Consider the following 24569-nt stretch of genomic DNA (forward strand, 5'->3'; position numbering starts at 1 on the left):
TTAATACATGAAGTCTTTTAAAGTATGTTTTCTCTGACTTTCATAGTTGTAATGTTAGTGACAAATATCTGTCTGCACTAGTGAATAACTTTGCCACATTTGAGTTAGCTGGATAATCAGCATTTGTTGGGTGCTCGAAATACAGTCATAAAATTGAACAAAAACACCCCAATAAAAATGTAACTTCATCACACCAGAAATTTAGAGACATGGTTGTTCATGTCATAGAGAAAGAACTGATTTTTAAAGACACAATGGTGGCTTTTCCACTGTGTGGAGCAAAGTTCAAACCATTGGATCCAGACAGGATCGGAATTTCATAAGTAAAAAGGATGAAATAACACACAGAAAATTTCATCATTCTGCAGCAGATGTGCCTTTCAGGTAGGAAAATAACACCTCTCCGATTCCTCAAAATCAGCTCGTTTTACCTGTGTGGTGCAGTGAGTGTTTGTACGCTGTCCATTGTGACCCAGGGCCTACGAGATGCAGGACACACTGCACCTGCATCTGGATCCCGGGAGAGATTTGCTATCTGTTAAATATTTCCATAGGGACCAGTAAAAATAATTAGGCTGTGTAGGCTGTAAACACGTACATATATATTTATACATATTATATGTAAATGTAAATATATAAATATTATATATGTAAATATGTATGCAATTAGGATATATATATATATATCCAAATCTTGGGCATAGCTCAGACAAACTATTAATTGTAATCCTAGTAAGTTATCAAGAATTTACTATAAACGCTTCCTTAAAGAATACAATCCATTGTAGTGTTTTCATCAAAAGGCCAAAAATATGAGTTATTTTCAATAAAGTTATTAAAAACCAACAGAAAAACATTTACTCTTACAGAAATCTGAGGCATCCAATCCTGAAGCAGGAGTCCAAGGAAGGCCTGTGGTGCCTGTAAGGATTGGGCAAGGGTGTGCTGTGCGAATTTCGGGATGGAGGGAGAGAGAGAGCTGGAGGAAATGTGCAGGGTGCGGCAGCACACGGAGCCAATAGAACTGCAGGCAAAGTGTGACGCTTAGTCTTAAAACAGAACTCCTTCTCCTCCAGGGGACCTCTGCTTTTGTTCTTAAAGCCCTCAAGCAATTGGATGGTACCCGGCATGTATGGGAACATTACTTCCTTTATTTAAACTCAGTGAGTTATAAATATCAATCACCTCTACAAAATGCCTTAACAGCAACATCTCAAAGAGCCATGTGACAAAGAGACTGGGAACCATGGCCTAACCAAGCCGCAGCATAAGACTAACCACAGGCAGAAGCAGTAGCTAAAGGTTAGCTTCCTCAAGACAAGCAAAAGGGAAAAGTGTGCCAGGAAAAGATATATGACACAACCTGTAGCTCTGTATCACTTTCTATATGATTTTGAAGAATTCTATCCCTATAATTTTGAAAAATTACTACCATGAGAGAAGGATACTGTAAAGTTATGCTTCTCAGAGATGAGACCAGAACCAGTGCTACACTGCTACATGTTCCCATCACCCAGAACGGCAGATGGATCAAACAAAGGAGGCCAAAGGAGAAGGCAACCACGGGTGAGGCCCTGCTTCTCCAGGAGGTGCCGTGGGGATGGCATTGTCTCCAATCACGTCATAGTTTGGGCTGGAGAAACATGTGACCTCACACACTGGAGAAGTTAATCTTGGGGGACCTATTAGACATCTTAGCAGGGAAGTCAAAGAGGCCGTTGGGTATTTGAACCTGCAGGGTTAACAGAATTCAAGATGTAAGAAAAACACATGTGAGTATGTGAATCTGAAGGTTTTTGTTTCACACTGTGACACAGCATGAGGCTGGCTCAGGAGAGCGCAGGAAGCAGCCCAGCAGATGGCAGCTCCCGCTATTCACAGGGGACACAGTGAGGCTGTGGAAGTGGCCACCGAGATGGAAAGAAGATAGAAAGTAGGCTCTGGAGAATCTAGTTGTAGGGAAAACCCCAAGTGAAACTTTCCAAAATGAGAGAGAAGCCAGCTGAATTAAATGCACCCAAAAACAACAGGAGCAGAACAGGGACCTGCCCATGTGAGGCCGTGTGGGGAGACGCCGAGGGCCCTGGGTAGGAGGATGAATGGGAGGAGGACTCCTGGTTACAGGTCTGCCCAGGAAAGCAGTGAGAGAGAGAGTAAGAGTGAAACAGAGGTTGTGAGAATGGGAGAGAGAGAGACAGAGCACTGGAGGGAGAGGGAAGGGCTGCCCCTGCCAGAAACCAGGACAGCTCTGCAGTCCTAAGAGGAAAGCAGATGGAGGGGACAATAGAGAGCAAAGAAGTGAGGACTGAGCAACAAAGGAGACCCTCTTCCCCCTGCTCTCAGTTGACTAAGGAGGTGTGAGGAAAGCATCCAGGACTGTGGGGAAACCAAGGCAGAGGGTGGTCACGAGGAAATGAAATGTGTTTAAGTAGATTTTCTAAGAGCGGTAAAGTAAATAGACCGTGGACACCTGAACGTGCTGCTGGGCATAAGGATGTATTGTCCAGGTTTGTGGCAATAAAATAAAGTCAGTTATTCCAGGTTGATGACTCCCCCCAAAAAATCCCGTTCTTCCACTGTGGACATGCAGAACAAAGACAGTGGCGGACACAGACAGAGCTTTGTAAAGCTCATCTGAGGAGACAACGGGGGAAGTAACACTGAGGCGTCCATGAGGAGATGACTCTGAATGTGGGATGTGGGACCCAAGTCAGAAACGGAAGCAGGGGGGGGGGGGCAGTCAAAGAGCATCTATAAGGGGAGTCCGTGTGAGGCGTCCTGCCAAGAATAATAGAAAACCAGGTTAAACAGAGTCCAGGCAAAAAGAAGAAAGACGGGAAGAGAAGCAAAATCTGAAGGAGCAGAGCAGAAGTTTCCCTCTTGGAGGAAGGGACAGGGGGAGCACAGAGGTCACTGCAGGAGCCCTGGGCCAGGCCACTGCGTCTAGGGCTCAGGGTCAGCTGTGGAGTGGGGGTCATCTCCCACACAACATGCTCCGAAGTGTGGTGCATGCTCAGGAGCAGCCATCCTTCAAGAAATGGAGATCAATAGGTCAGCTGCTGCAGAGCTGAGGCAAAAACAGTGCACAGTAACATAAACTACTACCTTCTTGTCATAGTGGGGTCCACGCGGGGTGACCTTCACAGAGGACAGGAGGGAGTCTGTGTTATATAAGCCCCACTGAAGGCCTTCACTGAGCTGTAGAAACAGCTTTATGGGTGCATGTTGGAAGAGTGTCGTGACCCCATTCCTCCTGGGAGCTGGTGCAGTATCCGGCTCCCCTTAAGGCGCCTTCACTCCCTTGCTGCCGTCCCCTCCCCTCCTCCCTCTCCCCTCCCGTTTTCCACCCCTGCCTCTGCTAAGCTTCGGTTTTCTCACCAAGAGAAACCACGTGCTGCTTCAGCTCTGTGCCACGGTCAGCTCGCCTGGTTCTTTGCTCTCTGATCATGGTTCCCTGCGGCCGTGCCTCCAGTAAGCACATTGCACAGCTGAAACAGCCTCTCCTTAGCAATTGGACTAATTTCCTTTTCTGTTTGCAAAAGTGGATGCTCTCATGCTGAAAATTAAACATTTAAAGTAGTTATACCTTTTATAAGCAATTTAAACACAGACTTGAGAGCACCCTAATAATATTTTTTGAAGCTTTATGGCAGTCTCCCACATGGTCAGAATCTGAAAGTCATGTTCATTCATTATAGTTTTGTTCACCAAATTCTACAATAGCAAAACTAAATAGCACTCTAGGTAATCTAAAAGCTGCAGTTATAAAACAACAAAAGCAAGGTTCTAATTTACACAGCAGGTGGCAACCTCCTGAAACTGACTCCCCAACCCATTGAACAAGCCAAAACTACAGCTTTACAGCTATCTCTGATGACAAATTTGTAATAATTTATCAATAAAACTAGACTTTTTAGTGTATAATCCTGACTTATCTAAAGCTGCAATTATGAGGAAAAAATTGATTTCTGCCTCTTCAAAAACTCCAAGGCTTATTCAAGAAACAGAGAAAGCTCTGAAATTACCAAACTGTACATACATCTGAAGACGGGTTCATGCCTCTGGGTTCTGAGCACACTTTATGTTACTAATACATGCAGAGAAAAGCATTAGTCCACCACAGAAAGAGCTGGCACTTTACCTGATCTCCTCTAATAGATTGTCACCCTCATTTTTCCGATAATTGAAATCTTCACCTATATAACATATAAATGATTATATACATAGCATAATTATTAGGAAAAAGTTAGTTCATCTATTTAATTTTAATTAAATAAAACAACTGTTAAAAGTGTGATTTATGAACGTGGCATGAAGAACAATAGATTATAATTCTGAAGTGTTTACTTTTTTCTTCCTGAGAAAACTGTGCTATTTGATCTTTTTCTTTCAGTTCTGGGACAGGGTCTCACTTGGTGTTTCAGTTCCCAGGGTAGCCTCAAACTTTAGATCCTTCTGCCTCCATCTCCCAAAGGGATAACCTAAATTTTTAAAAAGAGACTATTATTTTCTTTTAAAGTCAATAATAAAACCAATGCTTTGGTTTTATTCATTACTGTTTTGTTCAAGTTTATTATAACTGGCAATTTTTCTTAAAATAGCAAGAGGCAGTATGGTAACCATTGCTGATCACCTTCTATTTTGTTTTTACATTATCTATTATGTCCATCCTTTTGATTTGACTGACTCTGTTCTGATATGTCACATTCAGTTTTACTCTCTTCAAAAAAAGTTATAAGAACTGTGGGAGTAATAAAACCCAAAATGTGTAATTGTCACTGTACAAAAGAAAAGAAAGTGCTCTAAAGGTTATAACTGCATATATGTTTAAGTGTATAAGATAGATAACCATATTACTGAGTTTTTTTGGATCATTGAACAAAACTGTTTGCACTGTCACTGTTTGAAAGTCCACTTTATATGCTTCAATTTTGTAACTTGAACAATTATTTCTAAGATGATAATATATAATCTATTAACTAATGATTTCTTACTGTTTATTTTTTAAATTTTGTATTGCTTTTACCTTTTTTCTGTTTTTTTTTTTTCTTTTTCTCCTTAAATTAAAAAAAAAGAACTACAAAAAAAAAAGAGAATAGCAGTTAATGAATATAGAGATGTGGGACAAAGCTTGTATCATGACAGATTTGAGAGGGTAAAATTCCATATCCTGCTTCAGTAAAGAAGTACCAAGCCAAAAGACAGCAGAAGACGCAGAACATTAGGTGTTCCCCCTGAGGCCATCAGGGTGTCCGTGGCCTGACTGTCTGCTGGTTTTCTGGCATCCTATCTGCATGGGTTTTTAAATTCTCGTGACGGTTGAATTTTATGGCCAAAGATTTAATGCATTTTTTAAAAAGTTTTGTTTACCCAGAATTACTATTTTTATGCAGTGAAATGTTATTTTTCAAAACAATTTAAATTGTATTGGCTTGTATATGTCAAATATAAGAATGTTCTGTACATAGTTATAAAAATGTGTAATTTATAGTTGTTGAGTTCAAATATCTATATATACAACTATTGATTTTTGAAGCAATGTTTGTCATTTCTTATATTATTTTGAACATTAAGATATGCTAAGAAATTAACTTCACACAGCTTTGTTTTCTTGAAAAAATATTCAGTGATTTAATCATCCATTTATTTTGCTATAGATTGCTATTTCTTAAATAAGATACAATATATACTAACTATATTGGAAAAAATCAATAACACTGTCCTACACTAAAATTGAAATTAAGAATTGTCATTTATCAAATGATAACATTTAAGGAGGACAGAGGCAAACATAAAAGATAGACTCAGCTTTTGCAACTTACCTAACCAAAAAAGACCACATCCCAGACTCTATAAAGAATTTATACAAACCAATAAGCAAAAGTATAGGTAATGCAAATTTTAAAAGTGGGCAAGATACTTAGTTAATCACCTCAATTTTAAAAAGCATTCAACTTGGGGCCAAATATACAGAAATAGCTACCAGTTAAGTAGTCAGAAACACAAGCTAAAACTACAAGGTGTCAGTGCACATATCAGATTGGCAGCATTGTCTAATAACACCGAATGTCATTATTAATTTGAGGAGGAGGAATATCATTCACTGATGGAAGTTAAATTAATGGGAAAACACCCTCAACACACTTTACAATATCTAATACAGGAATTTCATAATGGATTATTTTTAAGTTTAAGAAAAACTGAGTAGAGAGCTATGTAAGTTGTAGTCTTAGTCTAACTAGATAAACCTAATATACACTAAAGCACTGTGACTACTGGTATTTATGTCATGCCTTGACTTTAATCACTTATCAGTCTGATTATTCAAATATATGATGTTCAAAAATTACATATTTTTATAAAAATAGTATAACAGGAAATGCAAAAGTGATAATTTCATCCAATTTACTCCATACAAGAATCAGCTGGTTGAAACAACACCTCCCCCACTTTGTTCAGGACAGTCGGGTTGCAAATGAATGTGCTGCCCAAGGACACCAGGGGAACTGGTCAGTAGTTAAGAGAAGTTTCCCAGTCTCTCGGCACTGCTATGCTTTCTGTGCCTCTCTGATAACTATTCCTTGACAGACTCAAGACGGCCTAGTCCTACTTTGCTGGAAATTCATGTTAAGCATTGTGCTCTCTTCCTTTGATATTTTCTCTACAGTGATCATTCTGTTTTCTCAAAATGTGATGTAGTAAATTGTTTCAATATAGTTCTGAAACTGAATTATTTTTGCACTTATAAGATATATATATATATATATATATATAACATGACATACTATTAGCCATGTATTTTATCATATTATTGTAATCTACTTGCTGATACATTTTGAAGTTTTGCACGTTTATTAGAACTCACTTATGGTTTTCTTTTTCATTTTAAGAAATAATGATTGTAGCATGAGAGAGAACAAGGTTGTCTTGTAGGAAATCTGTTTTCCCACTTTAACCATCTTTGGGCTTTGTTTTTATTTTCAGTATGTTGACATTTCACCACATTTTGTTGGAATCTGTTTTCTTTTTCTTTTTTGTACACCCAGTGAGCCTTCTACCCAAACAGTGTCTTTTCCTATCGTCTGACATGCTCTCTCATTATTCCTTTGACCATTTCTTCTTCATGTACTTTTGCTCGCCATCCCTACTAAGTGTAGATGTTTGAACATTTTAGTTTATTCTTTCTGTCTCAATTTTCATATTTTTATTTACTGCATGCTGCCCTTCTGCATTGTATTCTGCCACGATCTTTTCACCATTATATCCACCTTATCCTAGTCATTCTATCTTTCGAGACTTCTAAATTTCAGATATAATTTTTCATTTCCAACAATTTTACGGATGCAAAGTCCTTTCCAATTTACCTGAAATTATTCACTAAATGCTGTAAAATATGCTCCTCACTGTATTAACTCTGATTCATTCTCCCTTTATTGATTTTGATGGCCCCATTTCATGCCCCTAGTTCCAACCCAACCTTGGTGATTAGCGGGTCCCTCCTCACTGTTAGACTTAAGGTACCCCAGGACCATGCAGACGGCGTTCTGCTCAGGGCTGTCTGCAATGATCTGGGGCAGGCACCATGACTGAGCGCACCTGAGAGGCCGCTCTAAGTCTGTTGGTGTGGAGAAAGGGCGTTCTTTTCACCTCCCTGGATGGGTAGCTCTCTGGGGCCCTGACCACCACGCAGGATTTACTACAAATACCAACTGAGTCACAGAGCAAACGTGCTAGTGCTGAGGCTCCACAGTCAGAGACAAAGTGTGGAAACAACACTTAGATTGGTTCTGCACGCACTTCTTCGCCAGGTCTTCAAGCTAAAAAGGCCGCTGACCCAAGAGCAACCCTTCTGTGAAGCACTTTCTTTCCCACCACAGGGGCCTTCTGTGATCTTGCTCTGCTTTGCTCTACCTCCAGGTAATTTCTGCATCACAAGGATTCCTTAGAACACCTGAAATAATTGTAAAACCCACTTTTATTTGCTAGCATATTGACAGTCGACATTTGTAGGTCTTTGCTGTTGGTGGAAGGAATTGGAGGAGGGGTATAGATGAATGCACTCCACACACCACTTCATGCCAAATCATCTTGGACACTTGGATTGTGCTGTGACAGACCCAGCAGCTCTCCTTCCTTGGTGACAGAGGTCTGCACATGCCCTGTAGCAGCACCTACTTCCCACCCACGTTTCTTGTTCCCAGCCTCCTGTGCTCCCATGGACCACTACAAGCAAAGTATACTTTTATCATCCTGTGTCATCCATCAGTCACAAAGCTCTTCTGAAATCTAAGTGAATTTCAAATTGGAAAAGAAAAGTTGAGATTTTGTTGTTATAGCTTCTTTCTAACTTGATCATTAAGTCTCTCTGCAAAGAGCAACCATCAGGCCAGACAGCCATTCTTTAGAGGAGCTCTGGGTGAAGTCAAATGAGGTTCAGGGACATCAATCAGCTCTCACACAAGCAACGGGAGGGGAGCCTGAAATGGACAAAACAAGAGACTCACTGCTTAAAGCCCCAGAGAAGCCACGAGCCAGGAAAAAGCCTGCAGCAAATCCTGGAGTGGCTAGGAGCTCACCGGTGGGTGACAAAGAGAGAAAAAAAGAGAAAGAAAGCGAGTCTGTGTGGCTCCGCCTTGCTAAGGCCCATGGATGGTATCTCAGACTTCACGGCAGGGCTGGGAGTTGGTTGCATGAAGAAAACATCATGGGAAGGGTCCTTTAGACTTAAACATGGCAGCAGCTATGAGGTGCTGGGTATTCAGCCCACAGAAGGAGGAACTAGCAGGCAACATGGGAAAGGGTTAGCAAGGGTGACAGGGTGGGACTGGATTCAGCAGCTCTGGCAGGCCCAAGAAATGGAGAACACGCCAGCACTGCATCCAACAAGTTTATGACAGCAGCCTTCAAATCACTGAGGAAATTAAATATAAAATGCCTTGCTTCAGTCACCATAAAATGACGTCTGCTCCTATGAAGATCACCCCGACTGAGCCATGTGACAGCCTTTGGATGGGTCTCTGAGGGCTCCAGCTGGAATCCTGAGGTGCTGCCCCTTGTTTAGAGAAGTGGCCCACAGGGAACGCAATAAGCCTGTTTCTCCTCTGCACACAGAAAGTTTAAAAGGAAGTTCTCTCTCTGGAAAACCTACATTTCTCTGAGATGTCAGGCCAAACATTAAACCTGGTACATCTCCTCTTCCTACCTCTGAAGAGCAGACTCTGGTGGATTATGTAAGAGTATGCCTCCCCTCGGAGAGTTGCAGCCGCTGGGTTTATACTGAGAGTTCTGCAACACACAGTAAATATGTGTAACTCACTTCCTTTCCTTCTTCCCTTTTCTTTCCTAGGTGTTTATTTAGTTGTTTATTTATTTAGTTATTTAGTTGTTTCTGGAAGTTCTGAGGGTGGGACCGAGGGTTTTCACACTACCTACATCTCCAGCCCTTAGTGATTCCATCATTTGTTTCTGTGTTTTCAGTTAGGTCTCCCTAACTAGCTAAGTTGCCCAAACTAGGCTCAGATTTGTGATCTTTCTGCCTCAGCTTCCCAAAATGCTGGAATTAAAGATTTGTGCCCCCCCCCCCGCCCACAGCATGACATTTTAGAGTGGAAATATTTTCCTGAACAATAGAAGTTTCGTTTGTAACAAAACCCACTGTGGTGTGACGATTACTACCATTGCTGTGTGTCTGAGCATTTACTGTCTACCATGTCTAACCCCTGTTCCATTCTTTGTCTTTCTTCAGTCATTGTTATTGCTGGAACTCAAGATTTCTCCTAAAAAGTCACCATGTGAAAAGCTTGGTCACGGCTTGCTGGGATGTGAAGAGCCGAAGGATTGGGAGGGCGCTGACTTTCTCATCAGTGAACCCACCGATGTTCTATCTAGCTGGTTCACCTCCTGAGAGGCGGAGCCTGGAGGACAGAGAGGCCCCTGGGGCGGACTGAGGGTCACTCCCTCCCTGGCCTCTGTCTCCAGCGCTTTCCCTTTCTCTCTGCTTCTGGCTGCCTGGCAGTAAGCAGTTCTGTTCCACCATGGTTTCTGTCCTCCTGCAGGCCCAGAGCCCCAGAACCACCGCCTGCAGCCTGAAACCTAGGAAACTGTGCACCAGAGTACATCCTCCCGCTTCAGTTATGGACTTCAGGGACCTTGTCACAGCAGCAGACAGATGCCCAGTGCGGCTCTGCTCCGGACTAACCGCCTGACTCCTCCCACTCCCGCCTCCTGCTTCCTCCAGGGGCGCTGCAGTACCCACACCCCTGAGTGCCTGCTGTGCAGCGGGCTAAGGTGCCCATGTGAGCATCACTGCGGTACCACCCTCCTCGCCCTCCGCGACTCAAATGTGTGAAGGCGGGTCCAGATTCCTTTTGCTTCTCTTTGCTGTCTTCCTACTGATTGCTCTTTTGTCATAGATTTTGACAAAATTGCTCTCTTCACATAAAAAAGATAGTAATGGCATCCATCTCCCTACCAACTCTAAAATTTCAACTTAATGATTCAACTGGATCAAAACTAGAAGTGCATATTTCTCTGTCTTAAAGAAATTACCCACTGATAGCTTGCCCACGCACACATCACTCTACAAAGATCTAGAACAAGAGCATGATTAGATTTTTATTTGAAGTGTGTGTGTGTGTGTGTGTGTGTGTGTGCGTGTGTGTGTGTAAGCTGTGCTCTGTTTACTCAAATTGTGCCTTTGCCTCACACAGGAGAAACATCTATCTGAGACCTTTGCCCTCGGGTAGAGGAGTGGTAGATGAGTCTCAGTTCTACTTTAGAATCCCTCAGGAAGTTTTAAAGTAATATCAATACCTATATCACATCCAGACCTGTTAATATCAGACTATGTGAATTTGAGATCCTGGCATATTTTTCTCAAAGAACTAAAGGTGCTGTAATGTACAACAAAGATAAATGCTACCACTTTAGACCCTGTTTGGTGGCTTCTCTCTCATCCCCATCATGCTTTTCATTTTGCTGCCTCCGAGTCTGCCCTGCTCTGTTCTCAGGCCCCTGATCTCATACTCAGTTTGCTTATACATCTCACATCATCCTGCACATAAGGCACACAAAAGCAAGCCATCTAGCCATATTGCAATTTTCTCAAACTACAAATGTATCAGAGTTAAAGAGAATGTAAAAAGCTAAGGGAATAAATAGCCCACGTGGGATGGGTAGGAAGTCACAATCCAGCACGTTACCATTCTCAGCACCTTTGCCGCCTGCCATTCTACCTCCTCCTCCTCCCCCTTCTCCTTCCCCTCCTCCTACCCCTCCCCCTCCTCCTCCTCCTCCCCCTCCTCCCCCTGTTCCCCCCTCCTCCTCTTCCTCCTCCCCCTCCTCCCTCTCCTCCCCCTTCTCCTCCTCCTCCTCCTCCTCCTCCCCCTCCTCCTCGCTTTTCTGTAAGGCAGCTGGTAGACCCCACATGCATGTCTGACCTCTAAAGCTGCCTCACTCTGGGTCTGGCAACAAATTTTATTTCCCATTTAGTTCACTCACAAATGTTTCCATTATAAAGAACTTTATAATGAAAGTAATAGCATTACTTTCATTATAAAGAAATAAAGTCAACACACCCCAAAAGCAAAAATATTAAAGCCAAAAATTGGCTTTAGCTTTTGCCCTCCCATCACATTCACAGCTCTCTCTGTGACAGTCACACAGGTCAGTGGAGCATGGCTGTGTGGGGTGCTGGGAAGGGTGACCAGCTGTTGGAACAGAGCTGGAAAAGGGCCTTGGATGGATGGAATCCAGGGACAGAGTCACTGGAATAAGAAAGGAGCCAAGACTCAACTCAGCACTGCTGAGTGCATTCACTCAGTGTGCGATTTACAAACTCGTCCATGAGAAGAAGCAGGGGCAGCTACTGCTGAAGAACCCAGCACAGCCCCCAGGACCCTTTGTACTGCCTTGACTGGGTGATTTCTTACCGAGGTGGAAGGCCAGAGCTAAAATATTCCTGGAAAAGCCCCCGAGGTGCATCCTGAGCTTGGTAGGGACAATGAAATAGTAAGAGACCCAGAGGACTGTGGCAGCGACAGGAAGCCCTGCAGACATAGAGACAGAAGGGATGGCCCCAGACCCACGTGCGCAGGAGCTGGAGACTCAGCGGACACAGCCACTGAGACAGACCTGACAGGGTGACCCAGGCTAACATGGCAGCAGCAGGCATGGCAGGAACCATGACACAGAGCAATGCATAGGACCATCACAGCTGAGACCCCACAGATCAGATTAGGGGAGAGGCTCCAGCCCAGGGCGAGTGTGATCAGTGTCTTTCCTGACCCTGGACTCTCCTACAATAGTGGTCCACAGAGTCTGTGCTGACAGCCAGAGAGAAGCCCCGGGGTCGGGGTAGCTCTGGGAGCCTGAGGCTCTGACCTGCTGGGGCACCCAGGGCGTGGCCAGCTGGCTGACACCGAGCGAAACTAGAGCTCTTGGACAGTTCTTGGCAGCTTAGGACTGCACCCTTCTGGGGCTTGCTGTTCTCCCAAGCAGCACAGCTGGAGGGGGGCTCTCTTCCCTCTCTCATTCTTTTTGTTATCAGAACTTTGGTTCCTCTTATCAGGATTGACCTTCTTGTAGACATACATGTGAAGATAACCTTGAGTTAGTTCTCTTCTCTTGCATCCACAGCATCCTATATTGTCACGCAGACCCACATTAATGGTTGCTTCATAGGCAGAACTTACTTTATCTGACATTTGCTAAATTACTGCCCCATCTCACTAGATTCCACCTCTCAGTGTGCACACTGGGCTATGGGGTCATCAGTGGTCAGTTCACTGATGCTGTCAGGAGCCCACTGATCCACTAAGCTCTTCATTCCTTAACTCTTCTCTCATTTCTACTTAGATCTCTTACTGCCTGTCTTTATTTTATTTTCTCCCACATAGCTTCTCTGTCTCAGTTCTTTCCACTCTTTTCTTATATATGTATGTCATTATAATGTAGATTGTAATTACAGTATATATGTCATTATAATGTATGTATACATATAAATATAATATATATATATATAAAGCTATCAAAAACTATTTGAATCTTCAAATCATTTATCATTCATAAGGACAAACCCATCAGGATAGCAGCAAATTTATTAATAAAAAATTTAAAAGCCTAAGAGCTAGAAGTTTTTTAAGCCTGCAAGAAAATAATTCCCACTTCAGACTTCCTTCAAAATCAAAGGAGAAATTAATACCTTGTATGATAAAGATAAACTATAACATCCATGACTCTAACCCAGCATTGCATAAAGTACTTCAGGAACCCTAAACAAGGGGAATAAGGACAACCACAGCCATAGGCCAAGGGAGAGTAAGTCTCACAAGATAGCAGTTAAACAAAAAGCAGAAATGAACCAGACACTGGAAAGAACAACAAAGTGACAGGAACGGTACATAATTTTTAATCACAACAAAAATAAATGAACGTAACTCTCCAATTTAAATACACAGACTGGAAGACTGGGCCACCGTACATGCTACAGGCTGCTCTCTAGAGACACAACTCATCGGCAGAGGCACACAGGATGAAAGAAAAGATGGAAAATTATACTCCAAGGAGCTGCAACCCAAAGCAAGCATAGGTTCCCACCTCAGAGTTGGTGAGAATCTATGCTTATATCCAACCAAGTTGACTTTAAAACTTGTAATAAGAAAAACATAGTTTACTACATACTATAAAAGGTAAGAATTTAAGAAGATAACAAAACAACTCAGTGGACTACAAGGGATTATCAAAAATACAATGAATTTTTACTTTTTAAAAAGTTCATTACAATAAAAGATACATTGCCATTAAGCAAATATTAAACAAATAGTTCCTCTCAATTTATTTTTTTCTTCCTTCTTCTTATTGGTCTGTGTTTGCAGTACATGGTGATTACATTCATCGTGGGGAATTTGTACACGACACAGTTTAGTTCTTTGTTTATTCCTCTTCCCCTCTCTTCGCTCCCCTCCCTGTATCTCCTGACATGTATATAGAGATACACACACACACACACACACACACACACACACACACACACCTACCTCTATAAGTCTATATATAGATAAATAAAATACTCTATTCCATGCAGAAACTTGGTGCACATACACAGTGCTTCACACCTCCATTTCTATTTGTCTCATTCCCTCTTCCTTGCTCCTCTTCCTCTCCTTCCCTTGGTTCCTTGCACATACATTCCCCATGCTATTTCTTATTGCTATCATTCTTGCCCCCTTTTGAAGCTGTTCTAGAGGTCCTTTATGCTGAGTGTCTTCAGGAGGTGTGCTTAGATATATGGTGCATGCTGCTGCGAGTGCCACCCACCAGACAGGCAGGACTGTGGAAACACGATGGTGTGTCCTCATCTACCAGATTCAGCAGCGGTGTGACTGCCGGCTCTTCCTTATCAAAATGGCCATGAAAGGTAGGTGTTTTGAAATGATTTTGAATTGATTCAGGACATCAAGAAAGCCAAGGCAGGACAACTAAAGATACAACTAAAGATCTTCAGGTTCTAGAAAAACAAGGACAAACAAACCCTAAGACCCAGTAGAAGGAAAGAAATAATAAGATCTGAGTAGAAGTCAAAGAAATTGAGACTAAAGAAAACTACAAACAATTGATTAATCAAAGAATTCATTCTTTGAAAAGATAAACAGAAATTATGAACTCTTAATCAAACTTACCAGAGGAAAAACAAAGGAACACATTAATAAAATTGGAAATGGAAAAGATGCAAGTATAAGATATATAGTACTACTTAAATCCAAAGGGTTGATAAAAATTATCCTGAAAACTTACATCTAACAGGTTGGAACATCTTAGAAAAAATGGAGAAATTCTTGGGAACAAATGGAACCAAGATATAAAAACTTACACAGATCAATAATAAACATGATACTAATGCACTAATTAAAAACTCTACCAACTAGAAAAATCCCAGGACCTGATGGAATAACACCAATGCTCCTGGGATTTTTCCATGTAATAAAATGGAAAGGAATGTTTCCAAATTCATTCTATAAACCCAGCATTAACCTGATACCAAAACCAGGCAAGGACTCAACCAAAAAGTAAAACCATATACATACATATATATGTATGTGTGTGTGTATATATATATATATATATATATATATATATATATAAAAGATATTGGGTATGTGTGTTGTATATATATATATATATATATATATATATATATATACCAAAAAAAGCTCTTCTGTAAGACCATTCAAAAACTAATTCAGCCATACATTAAAAATTTCATTCACTATGACCAATTTAGTTTCATCTCATGAATGTCAAGAGGCTCAACACACATGAATCAATGAATTTAATACACTACATAGATAGAAGCAAGGATAAAAGTCATGTGATCATCTCAGTTGATTCAGAAAAAGTCTTCAACAAAGCATAATGTCATCACACAATAAAAACCTGATTAAAGTAGTCATAGAAAGGTCTAACTTCAGACTAATAACATCACACACAGCCGATAGCATGCCAGCTGGGGAAGTGGAAAGCATAGGAACGAGACCAGGACGTCCTTCGTGTTCTGTATAGTGCCTGACACCCCAGCCAGAGCAGTACAGCAAACAAAGAATTCAGAATCATCCCTATCTGCAGATGAAATAATTCCTTAAACAGAAGGTCCAAAACGCTTCATCACAAAATGGTGACATGTGATACACAGGTTCCACACAGTTTCAGGATACAAAATCAAAAAGCAGAAATCAATAGCATTCCGTACACCAATAATGAGCTCACTGAGGAAGAAATCAGTAAACTGATTCCACTGACAATTGCTTAAAAAAGTTCAATACCTATGAGTCAACCTAACCAAAGAAGTGAAAGCCCTCGAAAGTGAAAATTATAGAATACTGAGGGAAGAAATTGAGGAAGACACTACAAAGTGGGAAGACCTCCTTCTAGAGAAACTCAAATCAAAACTAAATCAGGAGTCCATCTCACTATAGCTAGAAGGGATATCATCAGGAACACAAGGAAAGAAAAGGGAAAAAAAGAATTCTGAAGAGGATGAGGGGGAAAGGAGCCCCCCTTACTGCCGGTGGAAGTGTGAACTGGTATAACTGCTACTAACATGGATATGGAGGCCCCCTAAAACAGAAATGAGAATTCATCTACAAACAGAGATGTCATTTGGTCTAGCTTTACAACTCCTGGTTATATTACCCAAAGAATTAAAGACATCATATTAAAGGAACCCTCACATGACCAAGTTTCTAACTTTGCAAATCACAGGAGCTAAGCTATGGAAAGGGCCAAGATTCCAAAGGCAGGTGAAGGGTTAAAGCAACACAGGACAGATGTGCTATGGAGTAGTGTTCGGCCACAAAGGAGAGTGAAATTTTGCCATTTCCAAAGAAATGGATGGGACTGGAGGCCATAATAAGTGAAATAGATCTAGAAAGCTAAATACTACTTTCTCCACATGAGAAAACCAAATGGTTAGAAAAGAACAAAATCAAGTGGAGAGAGAGAATAGGAAACAACAAAAGACTGGCTTGAAGGGTAAACTCTGCAGTGCATAGACGTCTTTGCTTAAATGACAGCCTGCTTTACAGAAGCCACTAGGTAAGCACCCTCTGTGTGCCTGTCACCGTACCAGCAAGCCTGTTCATTTTATTATTGCATTTTGTTTTTGTACCAGGGAATCGAACTCAGGATCTTGTACTTGCCAAGCTGACGCTTATGCTGCTGAGCTACATCCCCAGATTCTGTCACTCTATCAGGAGCCCTGCGCTTTATGACAAAATGGTGAGCTCAGGACACACAGATCACCTGAGCTGAGCATAGACTGCGCCAGACCAGGGACTCCTATTTGCAGTGGCAAAGTACCTGTTCTTGCTTCTCTACCACCCTAGGCCTGAAGGCACAGTGGACCTGACTTGGCCCCAACCACCAAGCGCTGAGGTCCACCCGGGGTGGACGAGCTGATCTGCCCATCTAGGACCTCCGCCCACACTGCCCTCTCTGCAGCCCAGCCTTGCCTGTGCCGGTTCTCTCCAGCTTGCTGCCACTTTAGTCCCTGGACCCGTCCTGGTCCCAGGCTGTCTCAGTGCTGGGATTATAGCCATCTGCTAGACCTTAGAGTTGTTATGGATTCATAAAAACAAAACAGTGTAACTGTGCTCTCATTCACCACATGACTGCAAGGGCAGAAATGATCTGACATAGAACCCGAGGAGATGAGAGGTCTGTCCTATAACATGACTCTCAGAATCTTCCTACTAGTATTATGGTTTTTTTAAATCCTTGTATTTATTCACTCTACTAAATTAAAATCTCTTTTTCTCAAAGATTTGGGTCATATGTTTGAGTCATTAATATTATATGTTATACATTAAGGACAAAATAAAGTATATTTTGTGAACTTAGTCACATGCTAGCAATACATCGGTTTCCACAGCTAACAGGAACCTAACTCACAATAAGTAGACCTGAAGTCATCACAATTTACTTCTATTGCTGAAGCAAAACAGGAGCCCTACCAGAGATGCTGCAGTTGGCAAACAACATGTCTGCTGCTCAGAGCTCAGTGCCAAGCATAGCACAGCTAAAGCCCACGCTGCGACCCGCTCTAGAGGGCAGGACATACAGTGAGTCCACCTCCTCTGCAAGCTGAGAATGCAACCTCAGAGATAAAACAGTTTAGCAAAGGAACTTGGAGCAGAGAGAAGCCAGCACAGTCCAGTAAAGCAGGTAGAGGAAAACACTGAGGTGAGACAGAGGACACGAGATGTGGGTGCTCTGAACTGGCAGGGAAAGAAATTTGCAGGAATGTTTCGTATTCAAAACGTGGTAATGTTTAAACTCATCCTTTTGTTTTCAAAGACAATGTCAGATGGAACAAGAGGCTGAGCGTGGCTGGGAAATTCAAAGCAACCCTTCTTATCCCTTCAGTGATGACCAAGCAAAAGGACTGACTAGAGACCAGGAAACGTGGAGTTGGCGATGCAGTGTACAGAGTGACGCACTGCGATGACACAGGAATTGCACACTTAGCTGCCAGGGAAACTGTATGCTGTGTCTTCCAGTTCCTGGTTCCCACTTGGGGCTTTCGGTTACTTGGCAGTGAAAAGCAGTGCAGTGTCTCACCATTTACTCCGGGAAATCTTATAAAGGTCAAGCAGATAGAGCCCTGGCAGCTGGAGAGCTCGTGGACGCTGCTCTGATTACAAGGCTTAAAATCCAACTCAGCTTCCCTTTGGCTCAGGAAGGAGCTATCAACGCACAAAAATATCTGTAAAAATCTAGACATTGGCGAATATGAACACACAGACACTCACAGGTACACTGGAGTGGCTGGATCAAGCCCAAGAGCCACCTTGGAGAAACATAAGCGGAAACCTTGAGAGGCACCAAAGCAGAACACAAGAGAGGAAAGAAAATGGCCATTCATAAAAGATTAAAATACAACTAACCTAAACAACATATGGTTAGAGGTGCAGGCTGCTCCTCCAATCAAAACTTTGCATATGATATTTTTTTCAATTATTTAACATTTTATTAATAAATGTGTGCAGTTTATTGACTTTTTAAAAAGTTATAAACTTTTATTACAAATTAAAAATGAAGCTTCTTAAAAATAAGCTTGACCAGATATAAGAAACAATTTAAAAGCCTTTAAAGATGTATTGAGGAAACCAGGATCAAAAAAATAAAATGCCATGTTTATAACAACCAAAAAGAGACACACTCCAGGTATCAACAGAAGAGCCCCAGACTTTGCAGATAATGGAGATGGTACCAGGACCTGGCACCAGCTACAAAGCAAGCAGGCAAGCTTCACCCTTTGCTCATTGGTGTCTCCCGTTCTCTCCCCTTGCAGGATGGCTGCAGGGTAGCAGAAGCCGGCTTCCAGATGATATAGACTCTCGGGTCCTGTGTGGATCCAGCCCTCGGGTCCTCTGCTTGGCTTTTCTGCACTGGAAACTGGAATCACAGCGGTACCGATGTGGAAGAAGCTGCTGGCCCCAGCTCTCCTCTCCCGCCCTCTCCTGTACTTTTCCGTGCACCCTGTCCAGGCGGCCCAGAAGGAGGCCTTGGCCTGCATCCCTGTTCTCCTTCCCACTGCTGCTCTCCTGGCATTGCTGCCTCCCGAGGGCATCGATGGTGGCTGACAGCTCCTGCACCCTGCATTTCTGGACCCAGAGCTTTTCCAGAGCCAGCGAGGCCTCCTGCTTCTGCATGCTTTTCTCCTTCCAAGACCCCAAGCTCTGCAATCCACCCTCTCCCACACTGCAGTGGTTTCCCTGGGGTGAGTTTTCTCTGCGGCAAACACAGCTTCCCTGCAGTGGTTCCTGAGGATTAGCCCATATTCACCTCTTCTATGCAACCTTTTCATTGTTTCCCAGAGCTTCCTGGCAATGATTTTCCCATCCCTGCCAGCAGGGCCTGCAATGCCATGCAATGCCAGCAATGCCATGCTGGGCACTGAGGTCCCTGCTCCACATGCCGCTGCAGCGGCACTGGGCTCAGGGTTGGCCAGCCAGGAGGTGGGGACAGAGTCCAGCGCCTCTGCTTATGATTGTCCTCGAGGTTACAGGGGCCACCTCTGGCCCAGTGCCAAAATGGAGAGGAAAGGACCCCATGACCCACAACAGTGGGCTTCACAGTGCTTCATTGGTCACCCATCTGCTCCTACTTGCCAGTGCCTCCCTAGTAGCCTGCTGTGGGATGGAAGCCTTACCAATAACCAAAGCAACCGACCGATGTATCTTGTATACGTGTTACACACTGTGAAAACATCAGAAACCTCTTGCTGCAATGCATGATTTCCTGAGGAGATGGCTTGCTCACGTGGAGGTGACATGGGCCACACGGTGTCGGGAGCAGCTGCTTGGTCCCTGAGCTCACCATGGCAGCGGGAGGTGGGTGGCAGTGGTCACAGCAGGGCGCTGACTGAAGTGGGCCATGCACAGCTGGCTCAGGTGTGTGTCCTTAGGTCTGCTTCCATCTCTTTCTCAGTTTCGTGTGGCACCGTGTGGTGTTTGTGAGCATAAGTTGTGGTAAACTTTGTCTTTTTAATAATAGATATTATCCACATGTTTTTATGCATCCAAGATAACTTTTCTGAACCTGTTGGATATTCCTAGGTTATGCAGTTTATCTGCAGCTTTTTTCAAATTGTTGCAAATCTTAAAAAATTCTACAACATTGATCTACATTGTCCAAGGGTAAAATGCACCTCTCCTAGTCAGCCAAGTATTCTTCTTCCAAAAATGATGCTTCAGAGATCTCTCCCTAGGTGACCTGAGATTCTGCAGACAGAATCAAGTCATCCGAAGACACTGGGTCCTCACTGGGTGGTGGCTTCTGTTGGATATGAAGATATCTCACGTGGGAAAGGCTACTAACAGTCTTTAAACAGAACTCAGGTTAGGAAAATGATAGCAAAGAAATTGGAAAAAAAAAACCTACCTCTAAATTTACAAGTTACTATTAAAAGGGGGAAAATGAATAGCATTTGAGCTCCTATCAACAATCCATTTTTGTAAGGCAATCAAGAATCTTATTTGAATAATAACCACATATTCTTATTGGCTACCAGGAAAGGAAACTTCATTAAAAGGAAAAGGTACTGTCCGGATCTTGATTCTATGACTGTACAGATGTGTAGGCTTATGTACCTATGACTAATTTTCAAGTGATTGTCACTTAGAATGCATTTTATATACAGAGTGAAACTGCCATAATAAATTAGCTTATTTTTCCGAGGTTAAAAACTGTTTGATCTACTTCAGGTTCCTTCATAACTCATGAAACTAGATCTATCCAAGATTTGAAGTGAAACACACACTCACTAATCTCACAAAATGTGCTGTACTGACATTAACCAAGTAATTCAATAAGGTACCTGGCAACGGAAATAGCATCTACACTATGTAGCTATAATGTAGAAGTAATACAGTTATAATACTGCTTAATGTGAAAAAGTACCACTCATAAAAAAAATAAGAGCAAAATAATGATTGCCATTGTTGTATATGAAAACACACAGGGTAATATCACTTTTATTTTAAATTAATCTCATTGTGCATTTTAGACATACATAATGATCACATTCATCTTAGGAAATTTGTCCAGTACATGGCATTTTTCTTCTTTTCTTTCCAATTCCTGCACCTCCCTTCAACTCCTCCCCTCTTATTTAAAAATAAACTTTGTTTCCTTTTTTCTTAAATTCTTTTTTTCTTTTCCCTCCCTCTCCCCTCCTGCCTTATCTTTCTTCTCATTTAAACCTTTTCTTCCTAATTCCCAATCCATTCAACATTTCGATCTTTACTTACCTTTTCACCATCTCACACCAGAGAAGCAACGTGGTATTTACACATTTGTATCTGACTTATTTCACTTAACAGTATGGTCCCAAGGTGCATCCGTCTACCTAAAAATGTCCCAGACTTTCCTTTCTTTATAGCATAGCAGTACTCCATAGTCTTAATCCATTCCTCAGTAAAGGGCACTTGGATTGTTTCCAAGATTTAGTGATAATAAATTGTGCTGCTGGAAACATAGGTGTCCATATTTCTCCATGTTATGGTGCTTTTAATTCTTTCAGGAAGTTACCAAAAAGCAAAATAGCCGGGTCAAATGGAACTGTTAGGTTTAGTTTTTTTAAGGAATTAAACCATTATCAGTTAGTAAAATTGAAGATGTAATTAAAAACCTACCAATAAATAAAAGCCTAGGTCCTGATGACTCCCTGTTGAATTCTAAAAGTATTGTATTGATGAAATGTCACCTTGATTTTATGATTTATTTTTTACCTTCAGCACAAATCAGGAAAAATCCACCAAAGTTTCACAATGAATCATAAAACCTAAAAGTAGCAAACATTCACAAATAATATAGAAACCTAATATTTGTTCAATGCATTATGCATTAAATTACTTGGAACTTTTTACTTTACTTTTCTACCAGTAGTTATGCAAATTATCCCCAATACATTATATATATATATATATATATATATAATCAAAAAATCAGCAGTATTTCAGTGATTTGAACAAATTAAAATATTGTATAAATAATCAACTTAATTAATAAATCATATGACAAAATATTCTTAAGTATTAAAGAAATGTTTAAGAGAAAAATTATTTAACTGAACTTTCATTAAATAAGGTTAAAATGGAAATACAAGAATGTTATGTTAATTAAATAAACTGGTCACAGAAAAGCAAGTCCTGCATAATCTTACTCATATGTGGAATCTAAAAAATAGTTAATCTCATAATTGCTGAGAAGAGTGGTTACTTGCAGCCAGACAGAATGGCCACAAGTTGGAATGGAAAGTTGATCAGTGGAAAGTTGATCAGTGGATACCGTTACAATTAATAGGAGCAAGAATTTCTGAAGTGTTTTTGCACAGAAGAGTGACAATAAAAAACAAAATGTGTACACTACACCTTTCCAAGACCTAGTTGAAATTTCAAAGTTTTCACTATGAAAAACTGATCAATGTTTGAGGAGACAGATGGTTAACTTGATTTAAACATCACACCATGGGTGCATGAATCAAAACATCATGTGAATCCACAGATATGTACAATTTTTATGTTTTTCTGTATCAAATAAAAATAAATTTGATATGAAAATAAGAAGAGAACATTCTAGAAATAAAATTTAAACCCTGAAGAAAGTTTGGTCTTTTGTTTTCCTCAGTCAGACTTGCATGTGTGTTCATCAAGAGGTGCTCGTTTACTGTAGGTCATATCCGTTGCAGGCTCGAGGGCACCTACAGCATTGGGCCACCACTATAGACTAATGCCTGCGGGTGTCTTGAGTTTCAAGGAGCATCTGCATATGTAATCATCATGCATGTCACAGAAATCAAAACTCAAGGCAAGATTTCTCTTAAATTTGAAAACAGTTTAGAGTGAAATCTCTTTTAAAGTAAATTGCAAGGCATTTGTAAAGTTACCTGAAATTGATGGGGCATTTAGGGTTCACCTATGCTGTGTACCACACTTCATGTAACTGAATTCCATCAAAAGGATGTAAAAGGAATTCTTACTGCCGTGTATGGTGCTCATGTGATATTTATTAGTTATTAATATATGATGATTGTCTTAATGCCTTAAAACTCTACGTAAATATCAAGAATCAGAATGAATGCATGCAGGCATCCTTTTACTGCAAGTGATGTTACAGTCTAAAAGTGATTAAGCCAATGACATTGTAAGCAGGCATATGTTAACAAAATTAATAGGACACTATCTTCTCTTAATACTAATACTCAGTGAATGAAATATTTCCCAAAATATTCACCCTTTTAAGGCAAAATTCACATTAATTTTTGATGCTTTTAATACAGTTGAAGATCACAAAAACATTTGGCAAACACACTGAGTCAATCAAAACTTCAAGTGTTCTATTCAGATATTATCTTAATACCTGAAAGTGACACTAGCAAATGTTGCTGAAATTCCATAAATAAACATGATAAAGTTAGAATGAATTTTAAATAAATTTTCAAGAACCCAGTAACTTGATGCACAAGTATAAAAACAATGTTACAAATTATCTGTAAACTAAATCAACAAAAATAAAGCATTCTATTGTTAGTAATGGTAAGCTCAGAACATAACAGGGGAAAGACATTAAGAGAGAATTAGAAATGTCATTTTAATAATTGAACTTATATTTCAATAAAACTCAACTGTAATCATTACCACTCAGACAGCTTGGGCCCTGGCACACGCTACGCAGCACGCACACCTGCAAGGAAGAAAGGCTCATTTGGTGCATCGTTTCAGAGATTCTCATTCGGGCTGCTGACTCCAAGACAGGGAAGTCACAGGGGGAGTGGGGGCACACCTGTGGCACATGTGTTATGTGCTTTAAGATGAAAGATGTCAGTGTATGAGTTGTTTTGTCCTAAACGGAAACCTCAGCGTTCCAGTTAAATTGCAGTGTCGATGCTTTGTGCTAAATAACTGAGCTTTGGGTTGTAGTGGACACTCGCCTCAGACAGTCTGCTGTCACTGTGGTAACAAGCAGAGCTGCTTAGTGTATTGCAGCCACAAAGCAGAGCAGAAGAACAGTGGCAGAGAGAAAGGGGCAGGGACTTTTCACAGTGCACAGCTCTCATATCCAAGACCCACCCGGACAAATCTAGAAATGTCCTTTACTAATTTCTTACCTGGGCATTTCTTAATCCAGTAAAGCTGGTAGTCATGATTAATGGTCATAATCCACCTCTTCTCAATTCGACAACTAAACACATTTCCTTAAACTGTTCTTTTATCTTCAAAACAGATGAAAACAACTTCATGATTTCAACTAATATCATGTAACTATCCTGTCCGCAACCAGAATTGCATCCTTTCCCCCAAAGTCTCAGTACTTCTATTATTTTTCAAAAGTCCAAGTGCAAGTCAGACTGAGACTCAAAGCAAATGTTTAGCCATCAACTTCTGTAAAAAGAAAAAGCAAATTTATGTTTTTCCTAGTTACAATGGTACAGTGTAAATATTCACATTCAAAAGAAATAAGGAAATAGTAAAGAGTTAAAAGAGCACGATACATTTTTAAGTTGTCTCACT

The sequence above is a fragment of the Cavia porcellus genome, unplaced genomic scaffold, assembly GCF_034190915.1.
Source record: "Cavia porcellus strain 051 isolate PalLab524CR breed Dunkin Hartley unplaced genomic scaffold, mCavPor4.1 scaffold_24, whole genome shotgun sequence".
Taxonomy (NCBI): domain Eukaryota; kingdom Metazoa; phylum Chordata; class Mammalia; order Rodentia; family Caviidae; genus Cavia; species Cavia porcellus.